Here is a 17,496-nt window from a genome sequence, read left to right on the forward strand (position 1 = left end):
CAAATCATTTTTATTTCATTAAACGACATATGAAGGGTACATTTAAATTTGTCATTCCGTTTGTAACACATCGAAATATTCATCGGAGACCCTATAAAGTATATATATTCTGATCAGGGTAAAATTCTAAATCGATATAATCATGTCCGTCTGTCCGTCTGTTGAAATCAAGATACAGCCCGCAATTTTTAAGATAGAGCTTTGTAATTTGGTATGGAAGTTTCTATTACTCCTAGGATGTTTGGTATTGCAAATTGGCTATACGGTCCACGTTTTGATATAGCCCCATAGAACGGTACCACCCGATTTTCGGTATTTTGAAGGTTTTAGCCTCATTATCACACTAAAGTGGCTGAAATTTGGTGCTTAGACTTGATTGGTGGTATAAAACTTTCCCACAGAAATTTGTCGGTGTGAGTCCACGCCTTCATATAGCCCCCATAGAACTGTACCTCCCGATTTTCGGTATTTTGAAGGTTGTGGTCACAATAATCCACCGAAATGGCTGAAATTTGGTACTTAGTCTTCGTTGGGCGAACAAAACTTCTCCCCAGAAATTTGTAGGTATAGGTCCACGACTTCATATAGCCCCCATAGAATGGTACCTTCCGATTTTCGGTATTTTGCAGGTTGTGGTCACAATAATCCACCAAAGTGGCCGAAATTTGGTGCTTAGACTTGATTGGTGGTATAAAACTTTCCCAGAAATTTGTCGGTATAGGTCCACGCCTTCATATAGCCCCATAGAAAGGTACCTCCGGATTTTAGGTATTTTCAAGGTTGTGGCCACAATAATCCACCGAAATGGCTGAAATTTGGTACTAAGTCTTCGTTGGGGGTATAAAACTTTCCCCCAGAAATTTGTCGGTACAGTCTTAGTATAGCTCCCATAGAGCGGTACCTCCCGAATGTCGTTATTGTGAAAATTAGCCACATTTTTACCGAAATTGCTGAAATTTGGAATTTAGTCTTCTTCATAGACGAAGGAAAATTGCTCCATTTTACTTCAATACAACTCGTGGTGGAGGGTATAACAAGTTCGGCCCGGCCGAACTTAACGCCGTTCTTACTTGTTTAATTTATTTTTAAAGCACTTTATTTGTTCCGTTTGTGATGCAGTATTTGTAAGAATGAACACACGTTTTTATTATGCTCCCATCAGAAAATACCGTTATAAATTGGTAAAACTTTGTTAGACATTTGATCACGGATCGTCAGTCTGGATTTAGGAAGAATACGAGGGCGGTTCGGAAACTTCTTAGCCTATCAATGAAAGAGAATAGTTAGTTTTTCAAAAATATTTTTTTTTTTCAATATAATCTCCTGAAACTTCAATACACTCAGTCCAACGCTTTTCTAGCAATTCTATCCCTTGATTAAAATAGTTTTCCTCAAGGTCTTCAAAATAGTGGTTTACAACTGTAATTGCATCTTCATTTGAGGTAAAACGCTTGCCAGCAAGGAATTTTTTTAGATTTGGGAACAAGTAAAAGTCACTGGGAGCTAAATCAGGAGAATAAGGTGGGTGGTCAAGCAACTCGTACTTTAATTCGTTGATTTTAGCCATTGTTAAAACACTCTTGTGCGCTGGTGCGTTGTCTTGATGAAAAATTATTTTTTTGTGTTGTAAGCCAGGACGTTTTTCTCGAATTTGTACATTTAATTGATCCAAAAGGTTGCAATAGTACTCTGAATTTATTATTTTACCCTTTTGCAGATAGTCAATCAATAAAATACCTTTGAAGTCCCAAAAAACCGTTGCCATAACCTTACCAGCCGATTGAATTGTTTTTGCCTTCTTTGGGGCACTTCCTCCAGCTTCAGTCCATTGTTTGGATTGTTCTTTTGTCTCTGGAGTATAGTGGTGGATCCATGTCTCATCAACAGTTATGAAACGACGCTTAAAATCCATTTTATTTCGCTTAAAACGATCCAAACAAGCTTGAGAAATGTTCATTCTTATGCATTTTTGATCGACTGTTAACAAATGCGGCACCCATCTTGCAGAAAGCTTTTTCATCTGTAGTTCTTCATGCAAAATTAAATGGACTCGATCATTTGAGATGCCCATGATATTAGCAACTTCACGCACTTTTATTCGTCGATCATTTAATACCATATCATGCACTTTGGCTACAATTTTTGTTGTAGTTCCTGTTTTTGGAGGTCCACTACGTGGTTCATCTTTAATGCTTGTACGACCACGTTTAAATTCAGCAACCCAATTTTTTACTGTTGCATATGAAGGAGCACTTTCACCTAACACATTCACCATATCATTATGAATTTCTTGTCCCGATAAACCTTTTTTATGTAAATATTTAATGACAGCACGCATTTCTAATTTTTCCATTGTAAAAAAATTGTGGATGCGTCTTTTTTGAACACCTATTTCTATATGAAGGAGTTGCCAGATCGAAACAAAATTTAACATGTGTTCATAACAGAGATGGAAGTTTCCAAAACACTTAACACTTAACTTAACACTCTGTTTATACCGCGCTTTTTGTGCTAGGCTAAGAAGTTTCCGAACTGCCCTCGTAGATGTTGTATCTCTACCCTTATTGACGTCGCTAAAGATATTAGAGACAATATGGATAATAAGCAAGATTCATTTCTTGTGTTGATGGATCACAGAAAAGCCTTTGATACTATCAATCACTCAATTCTCAAGCTTCAGGAGCTTGAAAAACTGTTTAATTTCTCCACTTATGCCTGCCGTCTAAACCTTATTTGCGAAATCGTTAGTTTTCAACAAAAACCAGTTTCCCTCACAATTGCCAGTCAACAATGGTGTTCCTCAGGGTTCAGTATTAGGCCCCTTACTGTTTGTAAACTTTGAATAAAGTTAATGATGACTTAGATAGCATATTTGTCAGGTCCAAAATCAATAAATTATCAATTAATCCTAAGAAGTCGAAATGAATCCACATAGTTCGAAACAAACATTCCAATACACTGGATAACTTGCAAATAAATAACTCTACATTTGAATACGTTTGCACTGCTTCCAATCTTGGAGTAGTCTTCAATGAAAGACTTTCATGGTCAAACCATATTAATATTGTAGCTGGTAAAGTTAATTGAATGTTACGCAACCGCTGGACAGTTCAATCTTCTACCCCATTGGAAATACGCATGCTTCTTGCAAAATCATATCTCATACCAACTCTTCTATATGGCTCCGAATTGTTCTATAACTGTCATTATGACGATTATTACAAGCTAAAAGTTACGTACAATAACATTGCTAGATAAGTTTTTAATAAAAAAAGAATGATCGGATATCTGCATATGCCTATAAGATATTCAACATGAGCTTCGACAATTTCCTAAAATACAGAAGTCTTGTTTTCCTTCACAGAGTGATAAGTAACAATGAACCACAATATCTGGTAGATCGTATAAAGTTTGCTGATTCCAACAGATGCAGAAAAAGTATACAACTCAAATTCAAATGTTCCAGATCAGAAAAGCAATATTTCATATTAACGGTCCGTCTTTGGAATTATCTCCCTTCAAACCAAGGAACCATAAACAACAACCTGCGTTTTAAAGCCGAATTAAAGAAACATTTTCAGAACAGCTAATACATAAATTATATACCATGGTACAAATACACAGGTAGCCGCATCGGCAATTGTTGGCAACATAAGATGTCAAAAATTGACATCAATTCAAAGCCATTGACACATTATATTAGCATCAGCTGGCATGATAATGCTACCTGTATTATTGTACCATGTTATATACACTCATTTAATTCATTTACCTATTGTACCTCTGTGAAATTTAAACTATTTTTCATAACAACTAATACTGTTTTTATATATGTACATTCTGTTATGTTAATTTTGTATAATTCTCATTGTGCTAGACTAACATCAAATAAATAAATAAATAAATAAATAAATAAATAAATAAATAAATAAATAAATAAATAAATAAATAAATAAATAAATAAATAAATAAATAAATAAATAAATAAATAAATAAATAAATAAATAAATAAATAAATAAATAAATAAATAAATAAATAAATAAATAAATAAATAAATAAATAAATAAATAAATAAATAAATAAATAAATAAATAAATAAATAAATAAATAAATAAATAAATAAATAAATAAATAAATAATGCATTGGTACACGATTAAGTCAATTTCGGGCATAGTTTTAATCACACTCTAATCCGGTAAATGCGGTTAATAGAGCGGTTGTTACTTTCAATGGCGTGAAAGTGACAGGTCCACTAGCGAAGATTCTAGAAGCACTACTCTTCCCCATGATGAGGAGCAGTTGCCCAACATCAACATGAATTCCGGAAAATACACAGCACCACAACAGCATTACTCGCCATATCCACACATATCAGTCTAGAACTGAACCAGACAGGCCGTGCGACGAAACAGTTATGGTGACTCTTGATCTATCAAAGGCCGCACAGTGGTTCAGGAATCGATTTTCCTAGCCAAAACCCCAATTTTTGTCGTCAACGATTGTTAATTTCTATATGGCATACGATAGTAAACCATACCATTTTTTTAAACATTTTTAAATTACATGGGTAAAAAATTGTGTTTTCCATACCGTTTCCCATATAAATTATACAAATGGAAATTTTTTTTAATATAGTATGAGTTTTATAAGAGTTATATGAGTTTTTTGAAAACCAAAGGAGATTTTTTTTAATTTTGGAAAAAAATTTAATTTTTTGAAAAATTTTTTCCAATTTTTTTTTTTGTTAACTTTTTGTATTTTGTTTCACTATGTCGAAAGAAAATGATTGCGAACGAAAAACACCTAAACTTTGATTTTCATGGCAATATTGATTTTGTGTTTGCTTTAGAACAACTACAAAATTTAATAAAAAAATCATGCATGAGTTTAGTAGATTTTCTTTCGTTTTCATTTTCGTTCGACATAGTGAAACAGGCTGTTATATTTTTCTTTCGCAAAATATGAAAAAAACTAAAGTTTTTCACTTTGAGCTTTAATTCCTCTGCAAAACTAGACCGAATTCGAATGTTTTTAATGGATCCAAAATCTGATTATGTTATACGTCGAACAAAAAAAATACGAAAATATCTGTACAAAATTTATAGAATTTTGACCAGGAAAAACGATTCTGAGACACTGTGCGTCGCCGATATCGTCAATCATTCAAAGCTGCACGAAAACATGGGGCCTTATTGAAACGTTAGATAACACTGGTCAATACGGCATTTGTTTCATTTGATTTCTTTACAGTTTCTAACTCAAATTGCCGAGTTCTTTTCATGTCCGGAAACATTTTTTCTCTATCAGCTCTTGTATTCGAGATATAACTCAAGCCCCCATTTCACGTTTTTTACACAGATTTTCGTAATCCTTGGTCACCAAAAATATTTTTCGGTGTTTATACCCTACACCACATTGTGGTAAGGGGTATTATGTCTTTGTGCATTTGTATGTAACATACAAAAGGAAACGAAATAGACCCGTAGTTCCTTTTGGGGATGTACATATAATCACTTTCTGAGTCGATTTATGCATGTCCGTCCGTCTGTCCATGTATTTTTGTTCGCAACGTACAGGTCGCATTTTTTGTCCGATTCAGTTGAAAATTGGGGACTATAGTTTTTTTGGCCATAAGAAGAACGCTATTGCTTTCGGTTCATATTTGCATATAGCTCCCATATATATTTTCGCCCGATTTCACGTATTTGCTGCACCAAACACGCTATTTATTTCCGATTTCGATGAAATTTGGAATGTGTTACTGAATTATTATATCGAAATCGGTTCAGATTTGGATATAGCTCCCATATATATTGCCGCACCAAACACGCTATATAAGTCCGATTTCAAAGTTATTTAGAATGTGTGACTGAATTCGGTCTGGAAATAAATGTGCTAAATTATATCGAAATCGGTTAAGATCTGGATATAGCTCCGATTTATATTTTACATATTCACAGTGGTGTAGGGTATAATATAGTCGGCCCCGCCCGACTTTGATCCTTTCCTTACTGGTTTTAACCATGAATTTGTTAAGAAGATGTAGTGCGATTGATCTAAACTGTTTTTGCTGTATTCATGGTGAATATACATACATGGAATAATATTGAAGACCCATATCGGACTTGGAAAAAATCAAGGCGAATTTAAGAAGGTGATCCAAAAGGCGCATTCAGTCAGTAGCTCCTTACAGTATCCTAATAGTTGGAGTCTAAATCCAAAAATTTGGTGCCTGAATTTTCTTAAAACCCCTTTTTTTGCGTTTAAAATTTACAAGTGTCAATCAATTTCCTTTGAACCCCGCGTGAATTTAGTTTTTTTACGCGACGGATCTAATGAGTCCTTCCGCGATCGAATCCATCCACTAAAACCACGGATATAGATACCTTGGAAATAGGAAACTCAACAAAAACATATTTTGACAAATCCGCGTACAAAACCGTGATTGTCTATGAACATTTTTACATACAGTTAGTCAACTTAATTATTGCAAAACCAAAATTATTACAACATTTTAAATAAAACATCATTTTATTGATATACATAAATATCATTATTAATATTTTTGTAAACAGTTTAATTCTTACACATGTTTATTAATAAAATAAAATAAAAAAGTAACTAAATTTTACTAAAATTTTTCCTAAAATTAACAAAAAGGAGAACAACTCCATATGTGCACTGTCAACTAAAGAATTGCAAAATTCGAAACTTTTCAGTCTTTGACGCTATTTTTCGAAAAGTTGGTTCCAATATTTCATATGCCCGCATTGGGCATCAATAACAGCTTGTAAACGTCTCTGAATTTAATAAATAAGTTTCGGAATGTCATATTCCAGTGGTATTTTTTGACATTCTTCTTTAATGCATTTTATTTAGTCCGAATTCTGAACTATTCCCGAATTTTTTCTTCAGGTGTACCCATAAATTGTCGATAGGGTTAATATCTAGACCAGCAAAGATCACCCATATACGTTATAGTGACTGCAACAACAAAATATGTTCTTTATATTCTCATCTGTCGTGGTTTAGCAAAGGAAAGACTCGCTCAGAGAGACTAATGCACAAAATATTTTGAGCACCACCGATCTAGACTTTGGACTGGAGTGTCAATGACTTTGGTGCAGTTGTATAACAACCAAGTCCCACATAAATAAGATGTATACTTAGGGTCGCACAGAGGGGAAACATAGGCCTAAAGTTGCTCAAAACTCAAAATATGAAAATCGTTTTTTATGAAAAAAAAAAAATGATGATAAACGGCAACCAGACTCTTTTCTACATTTGCTATAACCATCCTCGACTTTGTAAGATTAACCAATCCAATGCAGCAGTCGATTGAACTCAGCCATACTGAAAACAAAAAGTAAATTTTCGAAAACTAAGAAATTAGGTGAACATTAAAATGGCATTATTTTGGCGAAAATTTATATTTTTCAAGATTTATTGTTTTTGTACAGTCTCCGAGCAAGATTAGCATTTAAAATTTTCAGATTGATTTTACATCTTTGCTCTTTAATAATGTTGATACATATCCTCTTTATAAAAATTTTTTATGATAATTTTTAAGATTACTACAATTTCAATAGTGAAAAATTCTATTTCCCCGTCGTTTCCCGACCATAGTTTCTTCTAATGTTTTATGCGCTTGAGTCTCAAATATCAGATTCAATCATAAAAAATTGCGCATATTTGCGCTATTCCGAAAAAATCTATTTTTTCTCAACTAACATATGAAATATTTTTATATGGAATTGCAAGGTTTACTGACACTAAATTTTGTTCCGCCTTATAACCGGGACTCTTTTTTATCAGACTAAACCAACACCTATCAAATATGCCTGCATTATTCAGAAACATTCACGGTTTTTCTCATGTGAATTGAGAAAAATTTAATTTAAGTAAGTTTCAAAAAATAAAATTTGGAATGAAATATATGTATATGGGACTATATATAGATCTGTACCGATTTGTTTGAAAATTGGCTCAATGTTTTTTTAGGCTAGTTCAGGTTGCATATGTCAAATTTCAGTGATTTTGGTGCATTTTTATCTCATATCAGATGCGAATATATATGGAAGCTGGATTTAAATCTGGACCGATTTTCATTATTTTCTATAGGATTAATCCTTGTACAGAAGATATGCTTTGTGCAAAATTTTATATCAATCCGACTATAAATGAGCTTTCTAGGGCTATTGATCAAATTTTAACACAAATTTCCCCTCTGTGGGTCTTTGTCTTGGTAGTACTTATATTGCTATGTATTTGTTTGAATTTTCAGGGTCAACAGGCCCAAATTTCTTAACGCTGTTGGTTAAATAATTTTTAAAACATCTAAATAAACCTCCTCTGGCATTGTTTCCTCCAAAATCTGGATGTTACCAACGTCACTACTTGGTATACAAAACCATACCATAACTGACAGTTTTCCGAACTTTGCGGTATGTATTAAATTTTTGATTTCGATGGCTGTAAAGGGTTTTCGCAATACTTTTTGAGGCCCATCGTGATAGTACAACATAATTTTAGTCTCATCAGAAAATATAACGTCATCCCAATACTAAAGTTGAAAAGTTGTATGTAACAAGTCTGAATATTTTCTATATATTGTGCTGGGAGGGCAATGGTTTTTATCTAGTCACTCGTGATGAAGGCTTAGCACTTTTCTGACTTTTTCATGTGACACACTTACTTCAAAATTGTTTTTAATTAGAAAAAAAAACAATTTTCTGGTGCTGCTTTGCTTATAAAAATCCTTAATTTCAACAAATCGCGGGGAGAATCCCACGATTTTCTAGCACATTATTTAGTTGACACCACAAAAACCAGGTACCTCTCATTTTTCCCCGTTGTTTTTGTTATTTCCGACGTATTTCTACATTTATTGGCTTGATGTTGTCACTAACAGGTAAATCAACAGATATGCACAAAAAACCCAACATTATGGAAAGAATTTCTTCTAGTAATTCCTAATTCGAAATCTAAATTTTTAAAAATGTATTGTTTGCAATAATTTAGTTGACAAACTGTATATGGAATCCTTTATACGCGATTATAATATTTGCGAAAACGCGTGTCATAAATTATAGAGATGCGCGAGTAATATGGGTCTTTTACTCAAAATAGAGAGTGGATGCACATCCGCGTTTCTTGAAGAATCTATTTGAAATAAGTGTATATTGACGTATATTTGATGGGCGCTAATGAAACCGGATACTTTAAGGTTTTTGGCATTGTGAGATGCAACTGATGGCACACAATGGCCACTGAGTGATTCGCTGTATCCAAAATCGGATGCGCGAATAACAGGCTTTTTATGAAGTTTTAGCAGTATAAATTAATTATTGTATGAGATTTTAGCGAAATAGTTGGAGAAATTCAATTTTTTTTTTAATTTTTCTAATCGAACCTAAAAATAAATTTGGAAAATATTTTAACAATTTTTAAAGCCAATATTTATAATTTTGATTTCATATTTTTTTACGCGTTGTCTAGATTCTGTAGGTATTTTTAATTTATTTTGTTAGAGGTTTATACGGACCCTGAGGTAGTATAATTTAGATTTGCTCCCAGATTTCTTTAATTTTTTTTTAATTTTCCGCGAAAATAAAAAAATTTTCAACCAAAAACATATAATATCTAAAGGCAATTTAGGACACCTGTAGTGGAATTCTGTAACTTATTTTTCGAGCTACCGACAAACATCGGTAAAATTAAAATGCTTACAATTTCGGTAATTATCGAAATTTTTCGATAAGTAAACAACCAAAATAAAGTTGTCGCTAAGTACTACCGATAGCCACAGTGTTATCAACTTTTATTGATACAAAAATAACAAACAATGGCTTGAATCGACCAAAAGATGGTAACAATCGATCTACCTCTGTTAAGTTTTTCACTATAGGTCAAGTCGATTGAACACTTGCCGGGTCTATGTTATTGACCATGATGGGCTTGGGACGTTCACGGATTTTGCGCCTGTTTACATTTGCTGGGCAATACTTTGCACATTGCGCTGATTTCGTTAGAGACAACATATATAGGTACGTCTTTCTTAAATAAGCTTCATTTCTTAAATAGCTACAAAATAGTTTATTGATCTTCTTTCAAATGCATAATAAAGGCCGTTTATATTTCGATGGTTGTGCGTAGAAAACATACAAATTAAGCGGACATGTTGTGGCTGTTAACGATGACATAGAGAATTTTAAATTTACATGCATACAACAATAACAATTAAAGACATGAAAAATGTCACAACAACAAAAATGAATTAAATCGATCACTAAACAAAAAAAGAAAATAAAAACATTTAATGGAATATGGAAATGAATACAGGGACACTGACACCACGAACAACAGCGAAGATGAATAAAGGGGGACACCAGTACAATTGCGGCCCCCCAACAGAACCCCATTCATATGGCGCTGATGACAACGACAACAACCACAAAAGAAACGGCAAAGAACAACTACAACAACTACAAAACGTATGTATAAGTCATGTTGTTGCATCAGTTAGTGTTTGCGTGAATGCGTGTGAAAAGTGAATTCGAATACAATTCGTCTGTGCAATCTGCGCAAACACTTGTTTTACACACACATGAAACGATCGAAACAAACAAACAAATGCCACTTTTATGGAAATGCATCACTTTCCTTCTCATTGTTTGTATGAGTGTCAAACTTAATGGATGTCAATATGTTTGTTGTAGTTTTTTTTTTATAAAATAGGTCAAAAGTTAATGACTAGAAGACAACATACAGTCAGCGCAATAACATGCAAGGAAATTAGGATCGTCAAAGAATGGAAACATAATTGTATTCATAGAAACTTCTGTATTTATGAGGACAATAAAGAAAAAATCACGCACTCAAAATTCTACACTGAGCTGTAGATTGGAGTGTAATACCTGAAACCTAGGCACGCCGTCATTCCAATTGTTGCAAGGAGATTTACAAAACAGTCATTAAATCGCGACCACACTAGAGCGATTTCATTGAAAAAAATTCATGAAATTTTGCGTCCTTAGATCGAGTTCCATACTAATGTAATTTAATGAAATTGCTGTAGTGGAGAACTTGATCTAAGAACGAATAATTTCATGAAATTATTTCATCGACATCGCTCTAATGTGGACCGGGACTTACATCAATACACTGTTGGAAAATATTGCGATGTACATGTATGTACCTATATTTTCCCAAAAATGATATTTTCCCTTTAAGAAACCGAAATGTTTAAACGTCAGTTCTCTCATTATTGGCACTATCTGTATATATTTACATATTGACTTTGTAGGCTTGCCGGACGAAGATTTTTCATATTAATGTTTTACATTACTGTAAACTATGTAAAGGAATAAACACATGTAAGCTGAATATACTGACATTTTAATGCTCAAATTCGCTTTGACATAAATAGTGACAATGGTGTAGATTCATTCTTAGAATTATTGCGTTGAGGGTATAGCCTTTAGGCTAATGAGGTTATATACACTTTGATACGATGAAAATATGGCTCATCGAAATAATGGTTTTATACCCCAAATAGTTTGAAAAACTCCGCTTCAAAATTTAAATTTTTTGGCACTATTGCAGTTTAGGAACATGAAATTTTTTGCAGCAAGTTGTACTCGCGGCCTCTTTTACGAAGGTACAACATTTTTCCTGAGATAATGTGCCAAAAGCTCTAAATAACACACAATATTTCAAAATTTTTCACAAATGTGCTGTTTAGGGACATGTCTAGGATCGTTTTGAGTTTTTTATAGCACGTTTTTCGGTCCCTTTTTCCCCACCAAATCAATTCTATAACTTTTCAAATAGTGAAAGATCCCTATCTGTGGAATTTTAAATTGAATGCTTAATGTTTTAGATAAGCTCAGCAAAGAATAGATTTCTAACCTATCCGATAACTAACTTTTGATTTTCAAGCCTTAATGCTATGCTTTTCGATATCTTCCGCCAAGTAACCCATATTCATATGTTTTCCTAATTGCACATCATTATCCATTCTCTTCACATGACCTAGCCAACACAAACGTTTAACTATGTCGGTTTTCGTATACAGCTGGTACAGCTCGTCGTTAATACGATGTGTCAGGTAATGTCATCTTGAGGCATCTTTCAACGTCAATTACACAGCTGCTAGTTCTACGACACTGGGTTAACCCAGAACCACTCAACACCCATATTCCGGTCAATTCATATGTGTTCTTTTATAACCTCTACCATAGTATGGAGGGTATATTTAATTTTGTCATTCCGTTTAGAACACATTGAAATATTCGTCGGAGACCCTATAGAGTATGTTATATATTCTTGATCAGCATAAAATTCTAAATCTATATAACCATAACCATTTGGTCTATGTTGGAGGTGCAAAACTTTCCATCTGAAATTTGTCAGTTTTCATATAGCCCCCATAGAACAGTACCTCCCGGTTTATGGCATTTTGAAGATTGTGACCTCAATATCCCACTAAAATTGTCGAGCGGTATTAGAAATTATTCATTATCGTTTTATAACACAATTTTAGAACTTGATGAATTTGTTAAATAGGTACAAATTGTGTATGTGATTCCATTAAATTAATGTGCTTTAACAGATAGGTGGATTATCAACTGTTCGTGCTGTGGGGCCTGTTTATTGGGCCATTGATCTCTTTTTATACCCTCCACTATAATATGGAGGCTATAATTAAATTTGTCATTCGGTTTGTAACACATCGAAATATTCGTCGGAGACCCTATATAGTATATATTTTCTTGATATTTCCGTCCGTCCGTTCGTCCGTCCGTTGAAACCAAGATACAGCTCGCAATATCTAAAATAGAACTTTACAATTTGGTACAGAAGTTTCTATTACTCTTGGATGTTTGGTATTGATAATGGGCTATATCGGTCCACGTTTTGATATAGCGCTCATATCACGGTACCGGCCGATTTTTGGTATTTTGAAGGTTTTGTTCACATTATCTTACCAAAATAGCTGAAATTTGGTATTTAGTCTTCTTTGGGGCTACAAACTTTTCCCCAGAAATTTGTCAGTATAGGTCCACATGTTGATATAACCCCCATAGAATGGTACCTACCGACTTTCGGTATTTTGAAGTGTTTAGCCACATTATCTTACCAAAATGGCTGAAACTTGGTATTTGGGCTTCTTTGGGGCTACAAAACCTTCTCTAAAAATCTGTCAGTATAGGCCCACGTTTGACTTGCCCCCATAGGTATCTCACGATTACCAGTATTTCGAAGTTTTGGCCATATTATCTTGCCGAAATGTCTGAAATTTGATATTTAGTCTTTTTGAGGCTACAAAACTTCCTCCCAGAATTTTGCAGGTATAGGGTCCACGTTTTGATATAGCCCCCATAGAACGGTATCTCCCGATTTTCGGTATTTGCAAAGTTTTAGTCTCATTATCCTACCGAAATGACTGAAACTTTGTATTCGACTACTAAATACCAAATTTCATAGGTATGAAACATAGGTATATAGGCATAAAACATAACTACAGAGAATTGTGGGTATGGATGCACGTATTAATATAGCCCCCATAGAAGAAGTATTGCGGGTTCTCAGATTAGAATATACTACGATACCACTAGATGTGAAGTCTTTTAAAGTCTGTAGTGACTGTAAGTTGGTTTTTCGGGTTTTCAATGGGTAGAAAAGCTCCACGAAAAAATTTTTGAATATACAGTGCTGCTCAAAACATTTGCAACTCAGATGTCTATTTCACATTTAATCTTTTTTTAGGGACATTTCGAGTTTTGAAATATATGTATTTTGTAATTTGATTCTTTATTAGGCCTATTTTCGAGATATAACAAGTGAGCCAAGGCTATAGTCGGGTCGGGGCCGACTATGTGATACCCTACACCACTACCCCTGTGCATAAGCTTTTGACTGGTAAAATTAAAAAAATAATTTTTTATTAATTTTCTCGTTTAGAGTTAAGCTTGATGATCGGAAATTATTTGCAAGTGAAAAAGGAAAGCCAAGGACTCGAAAAAATAAAAAATAAAATTGGAATAGCTTAGTACCTTTGCTCTGAATGACTTCATTAATACAGGTAAATTTTGTTGAAACGCATTTAAGTGCATCGTCAGTACAACTCAAATAAAAAAAAATGGAAAAGTGGGATGTACACCAACCATCAATAGGCTTCTTTCTCTCTGAGACCCCCATCAACCCCCAACATTTCGTGAGGTTTTGTTGTTGTAGTTTGATTGCACAAAAAATGGAAAAAGGGATGCATTACCGACTATAACGATATCTCTGTTGTTTGACCATCTATGACAACCTACTTCACATCTTTATAAAGGTGATAATATCTACTTTCCTTGCCAGGCTATGCTTCCAATATACCTCATACCGAAGGGAGATATATTCGCTTTGAAATGAAACGTTGGCCTTTTCTCACATTCCGACCCCTGAATAATATCCGACTATTACCAAAATCAATATGTTTTTTCTTCTGTGGGACCCCCTTAACACCCAAAATTTCGTGACGATCCAATCAAAATTGCGACGTGTAGGGTGATTACAAAAAATTAAAAAATGGGATGTATTAGCAACTTTTGTGACATCTCCGTGCTTTACGTCATTGTAAAGATGGGTTTTTCTACTTTCACAGTCAGACATTGCTTTTGGAAGGTCCCCAACCGAAACTGTGATATTCGTCATTATTATTAAAATCGCAAAAATGAAAATTTGTGTTCTATTAGCGGCTATTGCGATATCTTCGTTGTTTGACCACCTACGACAACCTACGTTACATCGTTGCAAAGGTGATATTTTCTTTGATATACCCCATATAGAAGCGGAGATATTCGCTTTGAATTAAAAATTTTGACTTTTTCTCCAAATAAGTTTTTTGCCCATTCCGACCCCTGAGTATTATCCGACCATCACCAAAATCAATAGGCTTCTTCCTCTGGAGGACCCCCAAAATTTCGTGACGATCCCGTCAAAATTGCCACCTGTAGCGTGATTACAAAAAAAATGGAAAAATGGGATGTATTATCGACTATTGCGATATCTCCGTTAGTTGGTCACCTACGCCAACCTAAATTGCATCATTGTAAAGATGGAATTTTCTACTTTCATAGTCACACTTTGTTTTTGGAAGGTCCCCAACCAAAGCTGTGATGTTCGTCATTATTTTTAAAATCGCATAAATGAAAAGTTCGGTTCTTTTAGCGGCTATTGCGATATCTTCGTTGATTGACCACCTACGACAACCTACGTTACATCCTTGCAAAGGTGATATTTTCTACTTTCATTATCATTCTGTTGATATTCCCCATACAGAAGCGGAGATCTTCGCTTTGAAATAAAATCTTGACTTTTTCTTCAAATAAGTTTTTTGCCCATTCCGACCCCTGAATATTATCCGACCATCACCCAAAATCAATAGGCTTCTTCCCCTCCGGGACCTTCATCAACACTCAAAATTTGGTGACGTTGGGATTAAAATTGCTACCTGTAGCGTGATTACAAGGTTTAGATGGACAGACGGACGGACGGACACACATAGCCAGATCGACTCAGCTCGTCGAGACATTCATTTTGGTATATATATATATATATATATCTATATATATAAAAATGGTGTAAAAAATGTATAGTAATTCATAAAATGAGAACGGCTAGGCCGATTTCTTAAAAATTTTTTGTCAGTTATTCGTATTTTCGAGGAGAAGGTCTTTACGGAAGAAAATTTTGGAAAATCTCTCTGGAAAAGTCGGAAAATTGGAAAAATCGAAAATTGAGTTTTTGTATGAAATTTTATTCCTTAATAGCGAGACGAAGTTCGCCGGGTCCGCTAGTATATATATATATATATATATATATATATATATATATATATATATATATATATATATATATATATATATATATATGTATGTATGGGTCTACGACCATTACTTCGATGCGTTACAAACTTTTTGGCCAAAACCAACTTATAATACCCTCCCAACATAGTGGTGTAGGGTATAAAAATTATTATTCAGTGATTAACACTTATGTATGTTCCGAAAATGTGTGAAATATCGGAGGAACACATGTTTTAGCCTGCTCAAAACATTTGCAACTCCGTAGTACGAATATCTATTAGTTCATTTTTACGAGTTTTTTTGTATTGATTGGCATACTATGTAATATCATAAAGGGTGACCCACCACAATTTACAATAGATGATGTTGCGAATGTCATCAGGAACGCGAAATCATCCAAAGCGTTGTGACATATGGGATCCTTGTGGTAATGCTGAAACAGCTGGATAAGGCGGGATTCGAGTATCTATCCTGTCGCTAGCCACCCATATCGTTACCGAACTCTGGAGAATGGCAGGGTCCGGCTTCACTCCTCCCCAACGTCAGAAATAGCTATTCGATTGCGGATCATCAGCATGTAAACACGACAACAGCGCTGCACACCATCTTCGAACATATTAGTCAAGGATTCAACCTGTGCAATCCTTGCGATAGGACCTTCCGGCCAAGTTTGAAACGTTGTTTAGTCAGTTACATGTGTGGACGTCAGTCGTACGTGAAATTCAGGAATAAAAAGTCCAAGTCCCGTAGAGTGAAACAAGGAATTCCCCAAGATGCACAGTGGATCCACCCATTGGCCAAAAATAAAAAAATGGATGTCAACATTTTGGTATAACATCTGGCAACTCTGACAGCTATGACATGGACCTTTTTAAAAATATATTAATTTTTGTTCCATTCGAACGCGATCTTCTTAAGAATAGCTTCAAAAGTCGGAACATTTGACTAATATTTTTTGTTGTGAGTACAAACTATATTTTAAGTGCAAGTAAATATATTCAAAATATTGCGAAACTAATACGTACAGCAAAATATTATAGTGGATTTTGAAGGAGAAGGTAATAGCTTAACTTTCATTAAAAAATATTGTTTTAGCGTGTCGTGGAATTCTAGTTAGCTGCATATTTTCTTAGTGTATTTTGTAATGCCAATTCGATCATATACTTAAATTTGACCTAAAGTTTTAGTCATGATGCCCACCAGTGCCCACCTCGGGAATAATTTTCCAAAGTAGTTCATGGGTTTAAGATTATTCAGTATTAAAATCTGCTGCCATCTAGTGCCAGACTATAAATGGTGGGCTGCTGACTAAAGGTGCCCTAGAAAAGGGTTTCTATGGATATATTAGCGTATGGCCACGTACATTAACATAATTGGCAAGATGAAGAAATCTTCTTCCAAATTTGTCTTACGTTGGCGGTACGTGCCTTTCAGGAAGAACGCTATAAGATCTATATTGAAAATTTTACCAATTTTCAGACAAAAATGATAATTTTTTTAATCCGCTAAATTGGTTTTATTTTATGTTGTTTTAGAGATTGTTTTGTTTGTATTAACAGCATAAAACAATTCTTACCGTATACCCCCTCCAGAGGGGAAAGTGGGGTGGGTGTTACGCTCGTGATTTCTTAAAACACTCT

Source organism: Musca autumnalis, unplaced genomic scaffold (assembly GCF_047663935.1).
Source record: "Musca autumnalis isolate F117 unplaced genomic scaffold, ASM4766393v1 scaffold_4, whole genome shotgun sequence".
Lineage (NCBI taxonomy): Eukaryota > Metazoa > Arthropoda > Insecta > Diptera > Muscidae > Musca > Musca autumnalis.